This window comes from Dromiciops gliroides, chromosome 1, assembly GCF_019393635.1.
Source record: "Dromiciops gliroides isolate mDroGli1 chromosome 1, mDroGli1.pri, whole genome shotgun sequence".
NCBI classification, from domain to species: Eukaryota; Metazoa; Chordata; class Mammalia; order Microbiotheria; family Microbiotheriidae; genus Dromiciops; species Dromiciops gliroides.
In genome coordinates this window covers 415236334-415254647 of record NC_057861.1, presented here as the reverse complement: position 1 = coordinate 415254647, position 18314 = coordinate 415236334, and the positions used below count along the sequence as shown (strand labels likewise).

The 18314-nt window shown below is 39.8% G+C and overlaps 1 protein-coding gene across 1 annotated transcript in view; it reads left to right on the top strand.

The window, feature by feature from the left end:
* OSMR (oncostatin M receptor) overlaps positions 1-18314 on the top strand; it is an 80574-nt gene that overhangs the window by 1982 nt on the left and 60278 nt on the right. Inside the window, exon 2 of the mRNA XM_043978771.1 lies at positions 17133-17281. The gene's annotated coding sequence lies outside the window, so the exon portion shown is untranslated. The remainder of the gene's footprint in view (positions 1-17132; positions 17282-18314) is intronic.

The following is an 18314-nucleotide window of genomic DNA, read 5'->3' as shown; positions in this document are numbered from 1 at the left end:
AATAAGCATTTAGCCTGTACCTGCTATGTGCCAGACACTGTGCTAAACTGGGGGGGGGGGGGGGGGGGAGAGGGGAGAATATAAAGAAAGGCTAAAGACTATCCCTGCCCTCAAGGAGCTCATATTCTAAAGGGAGAGATAACATGCAAACAAATGTGTACAAGCAAGCTATATGCAAATAAATAGGAAATTAAGAGAGATTGGAGAAAGCTTCCTGTTAAAAAAAGGGGGGGCCGGCAAGGGGGGTAGGCCATTAATTGGGGCTTGAGGGGAGCCAGGAGACAGAGATGAGGAGGGAGAGTGTTCCAGGCCTGGGGAACAGACAGAGAAAATGCCTAGAGCTGAGAAATGGAGTGTCATATATGGAACAACAAGGAGGTCAGTGTCTCTAGATTTACAGTAAGGTGTAAGAATACTGGAATGAGGGCAGCTAGGTGGCGCAGTGGATTAAGTACCAACCCTGGATTCAGGAGGACCTGAGTTCAAATCTGGCCTCAGACACTTGACACTTACTAGCTGTGTGACCCTGGGGAAGTCACTTAACCCTCATTGCCCAGCAAAAAAAAAAAAAAATACTGGAATGGTAGGTGGAGCTACCTTTAAAAGGCTTTGAACACCAAATAGGATTTTGTATTTGATCCTGGAGGTCATAGGGAACCAATGGAGTTTATTTGGGGGAGGGAAATGGTGATAGGACCCCATGCTTTAGGAAAAGCACTTCAGTGGCTGAACAGAGGATGGACCAGAGTGAGAAGAGACTTGTAGCACAGTCAAGCCATCCCAAAGGTCACTGCAATAGTTCAGGCTTGGGGAGGTTAAAGGTAATGTCACTGAAAAAGAAGAGAAGGAAACAATCCCAGTCCCCCATAAGACTATGCTCCACTGAGGCAAAACAACATAAATATAAATAAGTATAAATACAAAATATATACAAAGTAATTTGGGTAGGTAGGAGGGGTGTAAGTACTAACCACCAGGAATCAAGAAGGGAAGCAATGTCAAACTATGAAAGGAGGGTAGGGAGGGCAAAGACAAGTCTATTCCAACAGTATTGGCAGATCAAGTAGCAGGGAAGCTAGGGATAGACTGTGAACAGTAGAATTAATCACTAGCTCTCAAGCCAGAGGACCTGGATTCAAATCATGCTTCCTTTGCTTACTATATGACCCTGGTCAAATCACTTAAGTTTCCTCAGCTTCTGTTTCATCACGTGTAAAATGAGAATGTCAGACTATATTGTCTCTGTGACCCCTTCCAGTGGTTGATCTGTGATCTCTGCTGTATGATTAAAAATAATAACTTGCAAAAAGCAGTGTGCTGGTAAATGTTTAACAACTAACTCTCCAAGGAGGGAAATGTTTATGTGACATACTTTTAAGTTTAATCTGCATTATTAACATTTCCCCCATTACTTTTTTTTTAAGTGAGGCAATTGGGGTTAAGTGACTTGCCCAGGGTCACACAGCTAGTAAGTGTTAAGTGTCTGAGGCCAGATTTGAACTCAGGTTCTCCTGACTCCAGGGCCGGTGCTCTATGCACTGCGCCACCTAGCTGCCCCTCCCCCATTACTTTTTAAAGTCTAGATAATAACACGTCATATTCTGTTAAGTAATGTTTACTGATTTCTGAGGTGTAAATGCTCAAACTGAATATTTAACTAGTGGCTAGTTCTAGCATTCCCCTGCTATAGGATCTTTTGTATTTCATAGTATATTGTTTACTTTCATTTGACTCTTACAACAAGCCAATTATCCTCATTCCATCATTATTTATTTATTCATTTGTTATGTCATCTATTTATTTACATAAAATTCATTTATTGATACAATTTATTTATGATTTCTTTATCATTATCCTTTTACAGTTGAGGAAATTAAGGTACAGAGATGTTAGAATGCCTAAATCCTAAAGTCTCAGGTAGTTTCTAGTGTAACTAGAGATCAGGATTCTTCAATCCTGTATTCTTTCCAAGACACCAGGATGCCTGATCTTGAAAGACCTCTAGTCCAACCCTAGTAAGGTCAGTCATAGTGCTGGAGAAAGAGTATGAAACCAAGGAAGCAGTGCAACTATAGGAGTACCCTATTTTGGATCAGAGGACCAGGTTTCAAGGGAAATCTACTTGAAATTCTTAACCCATTCTGTTGGAATTGGTGAATTTTCTATTAAACACACATTTTATAAAAATTAGAGCCATCTACCAATGAATCCACAACCTCACAGAGTAGCAAACTGTCCATCATTAGAAGTATTCAAGGGGGCAGTGAGGTGTTGCAGTGGATAAAGCACCCACCCTGGATTCAGGAGGACTTGAGTTCAAATCTGGCCTCAGACACTTGACACTTACTAGCTGTATGACCCTGGGGAAGTCACTTAAGCCTCATTGCCCTGCCAAACCAAAAAGAAGAAGAAGAAGAAGAAGAAGAAGAAGAAGAAGAAGAAGAAGAAGAAGAAGAAGAAGAAGAAGAAGGAGGAGGAGGAGGAGGAGGAGGAGGAGGAGGAGGAGGAGGAGGAGAAGGAGGAGGAGGAGGAGGAGGAGGGGGAGGAAGAGGAAGAAGAAGAAAAGAAGAAGAGGAGGAGGAAGAGGAAGAAGAAGAAGAGGAAGAAGAGGAAGAGGAAGAAGAGGAAGAGGAGCAACTCTAGGCCCTGTCAGGAATTTGATAGGGAGAATTCCTGGGTAGAAGGTAGGATTAAATGGACTCTAAGCTCCCTTGAAACTTTAGGTTTCTCGTTTTATAATGTAAGTTAGAGAGTTTGACTTCAATGATCTCTAAAGTTTCCTGCCATCTTTAAGAATTGACTAATATGGACATTTTTTACATAATTACATATGTATAACCTATATCTGATTGCTTACTGCCTCAGGGAGGGGGACAAAAGGGAGGGGTAGAATTTGGAACTCAAAATTTTAAATAAAACGTTTATTTTTTGAAAAGACTTCTGTGATGGATAGAAAGCCCCCTGGATTAGAATCTAGGGAACCTGGATTTCAGTCTCATCTCTGTTTTTAACTAGCTGTGGGATCTTGGCAGATCACTTGATTTTTCTGTGTCTCCCTAGATTCAATTATTTCTAAGGTCCTTTCCAGCTTTAACAATATAGGAATGTATGAATCTGGACACATGACCACTGATGATAAGGGTCAGCTGTCTACTTCATGTAGCTATACTCCTGACTTTTTCTCTGTCTCTGTATTCCGCTGAGTCTCTCCATTTGCTCTCCTTATCTGGCACATTCTTTTAAAATGCCGAGGTGGGGGGGGGGCAGTTAGGTGGCGCAGTGGATAAAGCACTGGCCTTGGATTCAGGAGGACCTGAGTTCAAATCTGGGCTCAGACACTTGACATTTACTAGCTGTGTGACCCTGGGCAATTCACTTAACCCCCATTGCCCTACACCCCCCCCCCCCACCAAATGCCAGCAGCAGGGACAGTCAGTTTTGGAGAAAAGGCAATAGAGGAATATGGGGAGTTCACCTGCTTCCAGGGCTACAATTTCAAGATGAGTGCATCTCTAACATCTACAGTGTCTCTTTCCAGCAGAATTAATCTCTGGACAAGTCAGGGACAACCAAAGGTATTTGAATTCACCTAGAACACTTGCCAGCAGGGTGAACATAGACAATTCATATAGTCTCTCTTTCCCTTAGTTTTCTTATCTGTAAAACAGGGATTTAGAATGGCTACATTGTGATATGTGTGAAGCACTTTGTAAAATTTAAATTTTCCAATTTAATGTCATTTAAATGTATTTAAATGAAAACTACAATTATTTTTTCTTTGTTTTCTGTGTTGTCTGTGTTGTTCTTTGTTTTTTGTGTTTCTGGGTTGAAGACCCATTGACAATGGGTCTTCAGGCATCTGTGTTTTTACAGTGATTCTCTTTTCACCGGGAACGGAGAAAATGAAGAAAGATCATGATTGTTTTGTGAAGGAACTTAATGACACTTTGATTTGATAAAGCAAAAGAAAGAGCATGAGATCTTTTCCCTGTAAAAACAGGGCTGGGGCAGTCTTGGCCCCAAGAGAAGGAAGTCCAGGCTCTCGCCTTCTCCCTCATTTACAGGAACCGTAAGCCTGGGCTTGTCTCTTCCCAGTGGGAGGAAGCTCTTCCTAGTATTAAAACCTTTTATCATGGGAGAAATGTGTGTTGAAACTGGAAACCTGCTCCATCATTCCATATTGATAAGTTTCTCCAGTGACAAGTTTCCTTGTCATTCACTGACATTAGCTGAATGTTCCATTGTCAGAACCCCAGAGAATTTGATTTCTTTTCCACTTTCTAATCTCTTAGGCGGTTGCTCTTTTCAACTGGTAAGAGTAGAGTTGATGGAATAAATCAAGAAAGCTGTGCCATCCCACTTAAAGATCCCTTGTTACTTAAACTTCAGTTGCAATCATTGTTTATTTAATTTCAATCAACTAGTCACTAACTGTCTCTAGACTCAGTGAAAGAAAGCTCAACAACTGGAGTGATATTGCACAGGAATCCTGTTCAAGTAGTTTGAAGAAACTGGGTCATATCCTAGGGGTCTTTTACATTGGTGTCAATCTCACAGGTTAAAATGTAATTGGAAAATGTCTAACAAAATAAAAATACAATACAATGTAGATAATTTTAATTTGTGATTTTCTGAGTCAATATTCAGGGCTGCCTTTATGGTTGAGTTTGGTGCTCCATTGTGAGCTAGTTAATAATCATAATTATTCCAGAGATAAGAGTGAGTGTTCCATTCCAGCAAAAACTGAAAAGAAACCATGTAGGGGGAGGAAAAAGAAAAGAGCCTTGGTTTTGGACAAGGTTTCCTTCCTCTCACCCCACCTTTGGGTGGAGGAGGATCTGTAAACTTCAAAGGGTCCTGCAGATTTTGGACTTCCCTTCAGTGTCCCTGGGTCAGCTGATGGTAGTATTTAGCACAGGCACCAAGGATAGCAAAGAAGCTATACCAGGAAGCCAAGGGGAACTTCTTGGGCACCCCAAGAAAGGGAGAAAAGGACTTCCCACAGCTAGGAGCTGTGAGTTACCTCTGTGCCACATATCCTAATTTTGAGCTCTCTTTTTCCCTGGACTCTGTAAGTACTTGTAGGAGAGTGAGTAATAGACTCAGGGGAAGATGTTTATATAAACTGTTATGATGCCTGTGCTAGTTAAACCCCCACCCCAAAAAAAAAACCTAATTGGGTCTGGAAGATTAATTGATATTAATTAATTAATCCATAATCTTGGTGGGAAACATAGTGAGAGAGAGGTTCAAGCCAAAAGCATGAGACAACACACCGCGGACAAGACACCACCAACCCTTAGAGTCCTAGGGGACTTACAGCCTTGCTCTGGGCACCCAATCTCGCCAGTGCAAGTGAAAGTTCACATAGTTTGGATAGCTGTCTCAGAGCATGCATTACATTTCTCGGGATAGCACACATAATTATTGTACAGAACTACAGGGAGAGGGAACTTTGGGGAGCAAACAGTCCTTAGGCCAAATAAATCCCAGGAAGTTTCATGGAACTGTTAGTGTAGTATAGACATAAAGCACTGAATATTTCTTTCCAGGTGGCCCCAGTTAGGCAACTAGGTAGTAGAGTGGATAGAGCACAGGGCCTGGAATCAGGAAGACCCAAGTTCAAATCTGGCCTCAGATTGAGCTTGTGTGACCTAGCTTTGTAACCCTGGGCAAGTCACTTAACCTCTGTTTATCTCAGTTTCCTCATATGTAAAATGGGGATAATAATAGCACTTACTTCCCAGGGTAGTTGTAAGCATGAAATGAGATAATATTTGTAAAGTGGTTTACAAAGCTAAAAATGCTATATAAATGCTAGCTATTATTAATATAAGTATTAGCATTAGTATTAATATGAGCATTATTATCACTATTCTGATTCATTTCTCAGGCTTAGACTGATCTCTGTCATTGACTGTCATGGTCTCAGGAGAAGTGGTGTTTTTAGCCATTTTGGCACTGTCCTTTTCCTTTTGGGTCGCTACTACCCCTTCTCTTCCTCTCTACCAGTCAGTTCACTCTGCTCAGCTTGGGTGTCCTTCTGCATTCCTGGTAGGGGTCACCATAGCCCATTCTCCCTAATTCATTAGAACATGAATTGACATGTAAAACATATCTCAATCTGGGTGATTCTTAATTATAATAGTGTAGATAAAATAAAGACATAAATATACAATGCACAACATTTTTGTTATTCAGAAAGCATTTCCTGTTTATTGCTGTCACTAAGAGTTATAAGAAGAAAGCAAAATCTCTACCTGTATTCTGTAATTTACCTAAGGATAAAAATTCCTCGTGGGTCAGGCTTCAGAAAGTGATTGAAGTTTGATTGCCAAACCTCTCACAGAGGATGAGGGAATACTTAATACAGCTGAAAAGATGATAATTAAAGAGATACTATTTGCAGATAAATTATTAACATTAACGTAGAAGAAAAAGCCATAAGATTCAAGAAACAGCTGTGAATGTTAATAGGTTTCCCTGAACCTTAGAGTATAACATTACATTACAGTAGAACCACAGGTCCAATTCAGGTTTTTTCTCTGGGAAGGTCCCATGTTCCCCTGGGGAAGAAACATGGGATAGTTAGGTTAGAAATGTAATGAAGCTTTACAACAGTGGGGGTAGGGTTGGGGGTGGGGGTGGAAAAAGAGCTAGATTTTTAGGAAGTCTTAAAGGCATAATACTTGGTATCAGCCAAAGTATAAACATTTAAAAAAAAACCGAAACCTTTGAAATTACCTGACAAGAAAGGCATTGCTGACAACAATGTTGGTGTTGACAGGACACCTCAACTAGCAGCTAGGTGGTACATTGATTAGGATTACATTTAGAGTCAAAAATTCAAATCCTTCCCTAGATGCTTCCCAGCTGTATGACCCTAGACAAGTCACTTGACCTCTCTAAGCCTTGGTTTTCTCACCTGTAAAATGGGGATAACAATAGTACCCACTTTACATGGTTATTGTGAGGATCAAATGAGATAATATGTTAAGTATTTTGTAAGCATTAAAGTGTAATATAAATGCTAGCGGTTATTAATATGTTATTAAACATATACCAATTTCATTCATAACTATCCAGTAAAAGGAGGAGAGACCCTTGAAGTTTGTGATAAGTAGAGTCACATTGAAAGACCGATGGTGAGGGCAGCTAGGTGGCACAGTGGATAAAACACTGGCCCTGGATTCAGGTGGACCTGAGTTCAAATCCGACCTCAGACACTTGACACTTACTAGCTGTGTTTTGTAGGGGCAGCTAGGCAGCATAATGGAAGGAGCACCAGGCCTGGAGTCAGGAAGACTCATCTTCCTGAGTTCAAATCTGGCCTCAGATACTTACTAGCTATGTAGCCCTGGGCAGATCACTTAACCCTCTTTACTTTAGCTTCCTCATTTGTAAAATGAGCTGGAGAAGGAAATGGAAAAACACTCCAGTATCTTTTCCAAGAAAACCCCAAATGGGGTCATGGAGAGTTGGACATGACTGAAAAATGACTCAACAACAGTTTTGTAGGACCTCTAAGAGTCACTAGTATCTGGGCAAGATTTAGTAGCTACTGTGGCAAATTTTGAAGAATTATCCTGATTTTGCTAAAACTCTCAACAATATCATTGGAGATAATACTTCAAAGAACCAAAAGTATAATGACCAAAAAAATTAAATTCTCTAAATCCATTAGAAGCACTTTGGAGTTGTTTGAGAAGAAAATAAACTTTTAAATATTTGTTTAACTGCCTTACAAAATGCACCATCTTTGTTCTGGGCTGCCCCAAAAACAAAACTTTTATGCTGAATACTATGCTAGTTTGGAAGGTTTGGGAGCAAATTTATATCAAGAAGATACTGGTTGCAAAATACCTGTGGCATTTACTGGAAGAAAACTTACTAGCAGTGAAACTCAATATCCAATACTCAACTTAGAATTTTATCTTTGAAATAGTCTGTCATTGAAAAGTTCAGAGTTTTTGTGTATGGATCAAGATTTCAAGTGGGAATAGATAACCCATTGATGTCTGCTTTGATCAGTGGATGCTGCTTGGCAGAGATGAATAACGGCTTTAGCTAATTATGAATTCACTACTGGCTAGGAAATTGTACCCCCAAATTATGTTGCTATCCATAGAAGGAATGATAGCTATTTGTGATTCTCAGGGAGCCTATTTGCAATCAAATATAAGTACAGAGGAGACTGTGGGGCTACCTGTCATTTGAAAGCACAGATAGAAAGACAGATAGATAGATATATAGATAGGGGGGCAGCTAGGTGGCGCAGTGGATAGAGCACCGGCCCTGGAGTCAGGAGTACCTGAGTTCAAATCCGGCCTCAGACACTTAACACTTACTAGCTGTGTGACCCTGGGCAAGTCACTTAACCCCAGTTGCCTCACTGGAAAAAAAAAAGATATACAGATAGGTAGGTAGGTAGGTAGGTAGGTAGGTAGGTAGGTAGGTAGGTAGATAGATAGATAGATAGATAGATAGATAGATAGATAGATAGATAGATAGATAGATAGATAGATAGATAGATAGATAGACAGATAAAATAAATATAAAGAGACATTCACAATATACATAAACACACACACACACACACACACACACACACACACACACATTGGGAAAGACCAAATCTATCAGGACTGATGAACAGGAAGTAATAGGGATTTGGAAAAAGGCATTAAATTTTTAAATTTTATTTTACTTGCTCTGTGTGTGTGTGTGTGTGTGTGTGTGTGTATCTTTTCTCACCAAGCAAGCTGTCTTTATCTCACTTATATTCAGATGATTGGCATTGAGGACAAATGTATGATGATGAAATAGCTGAAATAATACAAACAATAAAGCAAAGTTGACTCCTAAGGATTCATTTTCATTCTTTAGAAGGAATTACCATTATGACAAAGTTAGAGCTCTGCAATGGAGTGTTTTGCTATATTGTAATTGATCCTACACATGGTACCAGTAAATAGTTTGTACTGCACTGAGCATTTTATACACACAACAGTTATAAATTGCAATGCACTTTGCAAATGTTATTATTACTTGAAGGTAAGGGGAGGACAGCAAAGAACAGATAAAACTACTAGCAATAATGAGGAGGGACAACATTCCAGGCATATCATGAAATCACAGGATTGTAGAGGTGGCAGGGACTTTAGGGGTCCTCTATAATCTCCATTATAACATAGCAATCGAGTGATCATCTAGGCTCTGCTGGATGACATCCAAGACATCTAACAAGAGGGAACCCATTACTTCTGGAGGCAGCACATTCTCTTCCCAGAAAGCTATAATATCAATGATGATGATGATGGTAACTAGCATTTTATTTTTTGCAACATTTATTAATTATTTGCAATTTTACGGTTTGCAAAACCACTTCATAAATATCTCATCTGAGCACATACCCTGGGAGGTATGTGCCATTTTTTTTTTTTTGCGGGGCAATGGGGGTTAAGTGACTTGCCCAGGGTCACACAGCTAGTAAGTGTCAAGTGTCTGAAGCCAGATTTGAACTCAGGTCCTCCTGAATCCAGGGCTGGTGCTTTATCCACTGCGCCACCTAGCTACCCCCGGTATGTGCCATTTTTAATCCCCATTTTACAGATGTGGAATCTAAGGTTGGGAGATGTGGCATCCCCAGGTCACACAGCTAGTATCTTGAGGTAGGATTTGAACTCGGCTTTGTCTGAAGAAAAGACCAGAGCTCTACCCACCAAATCAACTTGTTACCTTGTTAGGAAGTTTTTTTCTGACATCAAATTAATATATGGCTGTCTGTACTTTCCACACAATGTTCTTGATTCTGCTCCCTGGGGACAAATAGAACTAATTCTCTGACATTCTTTTAAATACTTGAAGGTGGCTGTTTTGTCCTCCTCAAAATTCTCCTCCCTAGGCTAAATATCCCAATTTCCTTTAAGTATTCCTTGTATAATGTGGATTAAAGGTCCTTCACCTTTGCTTATCTTCCTATGGACACTTTCCACTTGTACAGAGTTGAGATATGAAATGTTATTCAGAGACCAGCAGTTTGGCTGGAATGTAGAATTTGCAATGAATTTACATGAAGAGAAGTAATTTGAGTAATTTGCAATAATCCTGGGAAAAGACGTTAGAGTCAGATTGTGAAGGTCTTTAAATGTCAAACAGAGGAGTTAGTTTTCTACCCTAGAAGCAGTAGGGAGCCACTGAAGTTTTATGAGTACAGGAATGACCTGGGCAGACCTGAGTTTTAGGGAAATCTCTTTGGCATTCAATATTGTACTAGAAATGCTAGCCATAGCAATAAGATAAGAAAAAAAAGATATTGAAGGAATGAGCATAGGCAACGAAGAAACAAAACTATCAATCTTTACAGATATGATGGTTCACTTAGAGAGTAGTAGGGAGTCAACTAAAAAACTGATCAAAACAACTGACATTTCAGTGAAGTTACAGGATGTAAAATAAACCCACACAAATCATCATCAGCATTTCTGTATATTTATTACCAAAAAAACTCAGCAGGAAGAAAGAGAAATTCCATTTAAAATAGGTGCAGACCGAGGAAGCTAGGTGGCACAGTGGATAAAGCACTGGCCCTGGATCAGGAGGACCTGAGTTCAAATTCGGCCTCAGACACTTGACATTTACTAGCTGTGTGGCCCTGGGCAAGTCACTTAACCCCAACTGCCTCACCAAAAAATAAAAAAAAAAGAAATAAAGGGTCATATCATAAGCAAAATAGTGAAGCATGGAGAAATTCCTTTCAGAGCTTGGGTGATGGGTCAAGGTGGTCCATGATATCTCCAGTGCCCTGCTGCTTCAGCTGGACTGTCTTGTTTTCCCTGTAAGTGGTAGTTGGTGGGAATGGCTGGCCCCTATTCCACAGGAGTTGCCTCTCTGGATAATGGCTATGAAGGCTGCCCTGGAAGCAGGGTTGGTGGTCTACATTTGGGGTGCTGACACTCCCAGGCTTTTTTTGCCTATCTCTCTGTTGTTGGCAACTGGTCAGCAGTCATCGCTGGTGGCAATGAGGAACCTGGACCCTTCCTCCATAAGGATTTCTTCTCTCCATGATAGTTGTAAGGGAAACATCACTGGCAGATTCAGGAATACGAGTTAGGAGACTGTTCTAGTAGTCCAGGTGATTTGTTGATAAAGACCTGAACTAGGATTGTTGTTATGTGAGGTGAAGGAAAGAAAGATGCAAGGGATGTTGAGGTAGAATTGACAAGATTTGGCAAATATTTGAATATGGATGGTTGTGATAAGGGCAAGCATAGAATCATCAAATCAATTCAAATAAACTCTATGTGATTGGCCCTGTGAAACAGATACTGTCCGCAAAGAGGATCAGGAATGGGCTCCTCTAGGCACCTGAGCTGGATTTTGGAGCTCAGTGTTCTATAAGATGAAACTGAAGCAGGAGAACACACCAGCCATGGGTTACAGTTTATATAAAGGTAGACCAGACAAATTATGAAATGCCAGAGGAGTTTGTATTTTGTTTTAGAAGGAACAGAGAGGCACTGAAGCTTCTTGAGAATGAGAGTGACCTTATCAGATCTGTGTTAAGGAATATCCAATTGGCAGCTTGCCAACTTGGGTGAATGGCAGGATGCTGATACCTCTGACACAAACAGGGGAAATTAAGAGGTGAGGAGGGTTTAAGGGAAAAGGGGCAATGTGGGAGAGGGGGGGAAAGGGAGAAGAGGAAAAGGAGGGGAAAGGGGGGAAGAAGAGGGAGAGACAGAAACTGAAGCTTCAAGGTAAATACATTCATCAGAGATCAATTCTATAAAGAAAGCATGTGTCCTTAGAGAACAGCCCTCCAAAGAGGAGTGGCATGATTTTACGTGTCAGTACTGTGTCATCCAACTGGTTTTGAATAGTTTCATACCACACCCAAGTTCCTTGGAAGTAAATTATTATCATCAGTGTATTCTTTTTGGGAATGAGTAGGGGAAATTGGGAAAGACCAAATCTATCAGGACTGGTGAACAGGAAGTAATAGGGATTTGGAAAAAGGCATTAAAATTTTAAAATTATTTTATTTTACTTGCTCTATAGAGTATGCCAAGAACTTCTCATGATGGTTTGTTTTCAGATTTTTCACATTTAGAGCTGGAAAGGAAATTAGAAATTATCTATTCCTGCACCCCTCTATTTTTTTTCATTTTCTTTTTCTTTTGAACTTAAAAATCATTTACTGGGACAGCTAGGTGGCACAATGGATAAAGCACCGGTCCTGGATTCAGGAGTACCTGAGTTCGAATCCGGTCTCAGACACTTGACACTTACCAGCTGTGTGACCTTGGGCAAGTCACTTAACCCCCATTGTCCCACCAAAAAAAAAATATTTAGGGGTAGCTAGGTGGTTCAGTGGATAGAGCACCAGTCCTGGAGTTAGGAGGACCTGAGTTCAACTTTGGCCTCAGACACTTGACACTTACTAGCTGTGTGACCCTGGGCAAGTCATTTAACCCCAATTGCCTCACCAAAAATGAATAAACAATTTACCAACAAAAACTTTTCAATACTAAAAAATAAGGATTATATGTACAACCATGAAGTCTTCTCTCTTTGTATAATATGTACATACATATACATATATATTATATACATATATACACATACATGTATGTATATAGTTTTTAAAAGTTTATTAAATTTAATGTCTTCTGGACTTTTTGTTTCCTTTATGTATTTCTTCATTTTTAATGCACTTTTGATTCTGTTTTTGGGAGTGGAATATCTTTTATCATTACTCATTAACTTTCCACTTCCCCCTCCCCTGCCCAAAGCTCTCAAATATAAGATACAAATGTAATCAAGTAAAACAATTCCACACATTGGTGTTTAAAAACTAAGGTCTCATTCTGTGCCTCTAGTCTATCACCTCTTCTGGGAAGTAGGAAACATGATTAATCACCTGTCTTCTGGTGATCTTATTGGTAACTATACTACACCACACATATTAGATTGCCCTTTCCCTCTCTCTGGGACTTCTTTGGAGTGTATGCTATGTAGTGGTATCATTGGTTCAGAGTATATATACAATCTAGTGACTTTTGGGGTATAGTTCCAAACTATAGTTTCCAAATGTTTAGACTATTTCAGAGCTCTACCAACCATGCACCAGTATACCTGCCCTCTCACAGTCCCTCCAATAAATACTATGTTCATATCTGCCAATGTGGTGAGTATAAGTTGGAAACTTAGAATTGTTTAATTTTCATTTTTATTATTATTAGTGATTTGGAGAATTCTTTTAAATTGTTGATAGTTTGAATTTCTTCTTTTCTTGTATGCCCTCCTACTGGGAAGGTAATCTCAGGTCCTCCCAGGACAATTGACTACTGTCCCCCTCAGGATTCTTTCATCATGTAGTCTAAGGGCTGAGATATTCTAATACTGCCACTTGTAGCCATCTCTCTCTCTCTCTCTCTCTCTCTCCCTCTCTCTCTCTCTCTCTCTCTCTCTCTCTCTCTCTCTCTCTCTCTCACACACACACACACACACACACACACACACACACACGGAATTGGAATCTGGGGAGGGTGGGCTCAAACTTGAAGCCCACAGGTACTGAGGCATGCATTTAGGGAACATATGGAATTGAAAAGGTCTCACAAGCCTTTACCGTAGACACCCTTTTCTTCCCTCTAGGAGTCCTCACCAAATTCACTCTTGTACAAGGTATTGACAGTGGTCGCATTTTTCCCTTGCTCAGCTGGGCTAATTCTTTGCAAAACCCAGCTGAGTGATCAGTCCTCTGCTGGGCTGCATCAAGCAGGTTGTACCTCAGGGGTGACTCCTTACCTGATTTAGCTATTGCTCCTCCCAGCTCTGATGGTCTCTGCTATGGACTCTGAATGCTGAGGGGAGCTGTGATGACTATTCCAATTTTTTAAAGCTTACAAGACCATAACTTGGCCCATTCCATTTCTGGATATTTATTCTTAGGGAGGACTAGCATCTCTGCTGTGAGGGCTTGCTAAGCCCTTTTCTGAGCTGCTCATCTACCTTTGGTGTCTGCCTGTCATCTAACTCTCACCTGTGGCTCCAAGAAGCTGTGGCATGTGTAGCAGCCACACCCCAGTAAAACTGTCTCAGACAGGCTGAAGGGAGAGGGATGTCTACCCCAAGCATGTGAAAACTCCCCGCAGTGGAATGGGCAGATGAGAATCATTTGTTCCAACAGCCATGAAAATAGCTGAAACAGGCACTGTGGAACACTTAGAGCTTGGTTAGACATTAAAGACACCAAAGTCAAACACTGCATCCTAAGCCATCAACAGTCATCTTGACTCTTGTCTTGCCACTGGACTTCGATGACTCTGGAAGACAGAATGAGGCTGACAACTTTGTGCAACTCTGCCTCACTTAAATCTAGTTCACCCTTGAATCCAGACATTGACCCCATGATGTCATTGGCCTTCTAAGAAAATGAAGGATGAACAACAACAGCTCATCCACCCAAGATCAAAAAAAGAACAAAATGAAAGAAAAAGGCACCATGTACTCGGACACATGGTAGCCAGATAAGGCAAACTTGCTCCTCCCTCATCTTCCAACAATTCTCACTGGAAATCCACTAAGGAAGAAAATGGGAGATCAGCTGGAATTTTTTTTTGTACGCACAATAAATTCTGTCTGAGCACCCAGTTAAAAAACTTTACCACATGTGATACTTGTTCATGCTCTGAAGTTGAGGGAAGGTACTTTGCATTACAAATGCATGGGGGAAGCACCTATGCTGGATTCAGGAGGACCTGAGTTCAAATCCAGCCTCAGACACTTGACACTTACTACCTGTGTGATGCTGGGCAAGTCACTTAACCCTCATTTCCCTGCTCCCCCCAAAATACACATAAAACTTAAACATGTGTTAGGAATACTTGTTTTTTGGAGAGCTAGTTGTTAAACATTTAGCAGGACACTCCTGCATGGAGCTCATGAGAGAAGTTCTCTGCATTCTCTCAGCAAGATGCCAATCTGAGAAAGGTCCATGATTTGTAATCTCATCAAGGGAAGTTATCAAATGAATCACGAGCTCCCTTCATCAACTCCTCTTGCAATAATAAATACAAGATACATACCAAATAAATACAAAGTAATCGGGAAGGAATAACAACTGGGAAAATTAGGAAAGGCCTCTTACAGAGATGGTACTTGAGGTGAGTCTTGAAGAAAGCTAAAGGTCTCAAGAAGTAGAGGTGAACCTCACCCAGTGGGAAAGAGTACAGGACCTGGAGTTAGAAAGGCCTGAATTCGAATCTTACTTCAAACATGGACTAGCTGTATTGCCCTGGACAGGTTACTTAATCTTTCTGGGTCTATTTCCAACTCTGTCACATGAGGGTTGGAATTGATGACCTTTAAAGTTCCTTCCAGCTTTAAATGATCCCATTATTAGGTTTCCTGATTTGTAAAATGATGATAATATTCTGTAGTATCTTCCTTGCAAGTCTGTTGTGAAGTTCAGATAAGATAATGCATTCAAAGCCTTTTCAGAGTTTGAAGTTTGAAGGTCAGAACCTTTATGCATTATCTTAATGTCTGATAACATGTTTTTTAAAAAAATTAACATGTACCCAATTCCTGAGAAATTATTTTACATGAGTACAATAACTTCCTTCTCATTTACATGAGTATAATGACTTCCTTCTAGTTTATATGAGCACAATGACTTTCTTCAAAGGAATAACTCTCCACTGGGGGAATCCAGATATATTGATGGGTTTTGGGGAAGGAAGGAGGGTGTATATATATATATATATATATACACATATATATATGCATATTCATCTATATGCATATTCATCTATATGCATATTCATCTATATGCATATTCATCTATGCATACATATATGTACACACATGTAGGGTATATATTGTGCATGTGTTTATATACATATAGACTTGGATTCAAATCTTACTTCTGTTTGTTATCTATATGTATGGATATATACATATGTATGTGTATATACATGTATATGATCCTTTATATAGGTTTTATATATGTCATGTATAAAGGCTTTGTGACTATTTCAAATATTTTATTGGTTTTTTATATGTTACATGTTTATATAAAATACTGTTAAACAGAAATTTGTCCCCTTATAAAGACAAGCACCGTTTTATTCTTCTCAGCAACTCAGTTACATGCAATTGCATGGGAAACCTCAAGAGATTCCAATGAGAGGTGGAAGAGAAGAGTATTTAAGCAGTTGGAAAGGGAGGTTGGGCAGTCCCTGGATCAGTTAGGTCCATACTGATTAACTCCCAGCTTCCTGGATTTACAACAGGATGCTCTTAATTCCATTTACATACAAATCAGTCAGATTGTACACTCCTTAAAAGCAATGTGGATGTGAAGCAGGAAGTCTCTGGAGATAAGAGAAATCCTTGTAATCCCCCAGTTGGCTCAGGGATGTTGGGAAGACTAGACAACAAACAATGATGTCTCCAGAAGATTCAAGAGAAACCTACTTGGTTTGTCCTTCTCTTGTTCTCAAGAATGTTTGATTATTTGCCTATCAGCCAGGTTCAATCTGTTGCCATAAGGAATTTGTTAGGCTAGGTTTTCATAGAGTTCCTCTGGAAAAATAAGGGAATTTTACCAAATAATCATCAATATGTATAAATGTGTACATATATAGACATAAGACAATCAATAAAACATTTTAAATGATCACAGAACTTGTGTGTGTGTACATGGGTATATGTTTTATTGTCATTCAACTGGTTCAGTTGTGTCTGACTCTTCTTTATCCCATTTGGGGTTTTCTTGGCAAAGATACTGGAATGCTTTGTCATTTCCTTTTCAAGCTCATTTTACAGATGAGGAAACTGAGGCAGAGGGTTAAGCAACTTGCCCAGGGTTACACAGATATGTCTGAAGTCCACCTAACTGCCCTAACTGCCCCCACTGTGCAGAAGCATTAAACTAGCAGGTATATATTCAAGCTGCCTTACTCAGAAAGAACAGTCATACACATGCCTTCCTCAGCCCCAGTTGTACTTATAGCATTTGAAATAAGAAAGCTCTGAAAAACCATTTAAAGATATTTTAATGGATAAATTTTGCTTTAACAAAGTATAAATCCCCACTAACTTCTCATTGTTATTTTTTAAAGGATGTACAAGGATCTAAACAAGTGATGACTGTAAATCCACTTTGAACAAATTCTGATTCTCTCCTGATGCCAACTGAAAGTAGAACAGTGATACTTGAAAGTGATATTGACCGGAAACATATTTCAGGATAAAAAATAAATTACAACTGGTGAGTTCAACTTTAGTCACTGCACACTGTTGCTGCTCAGAGATCAAAGTCAGGTAGCATTTGATGATTCAGTCAAGCCTTCCTAGGGATTACTAGCTATAAAGTACTTTCCCACAACTTAAAAGATAAGAAACTAAGAATAACACAGTGTGATAGAAATAGCAGTGGACTTGTAGCCAGGAAACCTGTGTTTGAATATTTGTTCTACCACTTACTAGTTCTTTACCTCTCAGGACTTCAATCTCTTTTCTGTAGAATGGAAGGGTTGAATTCGATGACCTACAAGGTCCCTTCTAGCTCAAATATGCTGAGTCTGTAATCTGTCTAAAATATAGAAAGTGATTTTACAGAATGGAAACCTTTGTCCTTCAGTAAACAATACTCATTTGTTACAGATAATATTCAGGGTATGGAGGGGCCAAGAAGATGAAACTTAACCTTTTAAATGCAGTTGATTTAAATTTAACTTATTTGAGGCTATTTCTTCCACCCCACCCCCCATTTTCTCAACAGTCAGTCAATAAGACCTTATAAAGCAACTATCATATGCTAGACAAGTGCTAGATACAAAGAAAGGCAAAAGATAGTCCCTGCTCTCAAGGAGTTCACATTCTAATAGAGGAGAGAAAATGCAAACAACTATGTACAAACGAGCTATATGCAGGATAAGATGGAGATAATCAGCCATAGGATATCACTGGCAATAAGGAGGATCAGGAATGGCTTCTTGTAGAAGGCAGGATTTTCACTTGGTCTGGAAGGAAGTTGGGGGCAGAGGTTGGCAAAAATGCCTTAGAGGTGAAGTGTCTTGTTTGAGGAACAGCAAGGTGGCCTCTGTGATAGTAAAGAATTGGAAACTGAGAGGATGCTGAACAAGTTATGGTGTATGAATGCGATGGGATGCTATTGTGCTGTAAGAAAGGATGAAAGGGGGAGCTAGGTGGCCCAGTGGATAAAGCACTGGCCCTGGATTTAGGAAGACCTGAATTCAAATCTGGCCTCAGACACTTAACACTTACTAGCTGTGTGACCC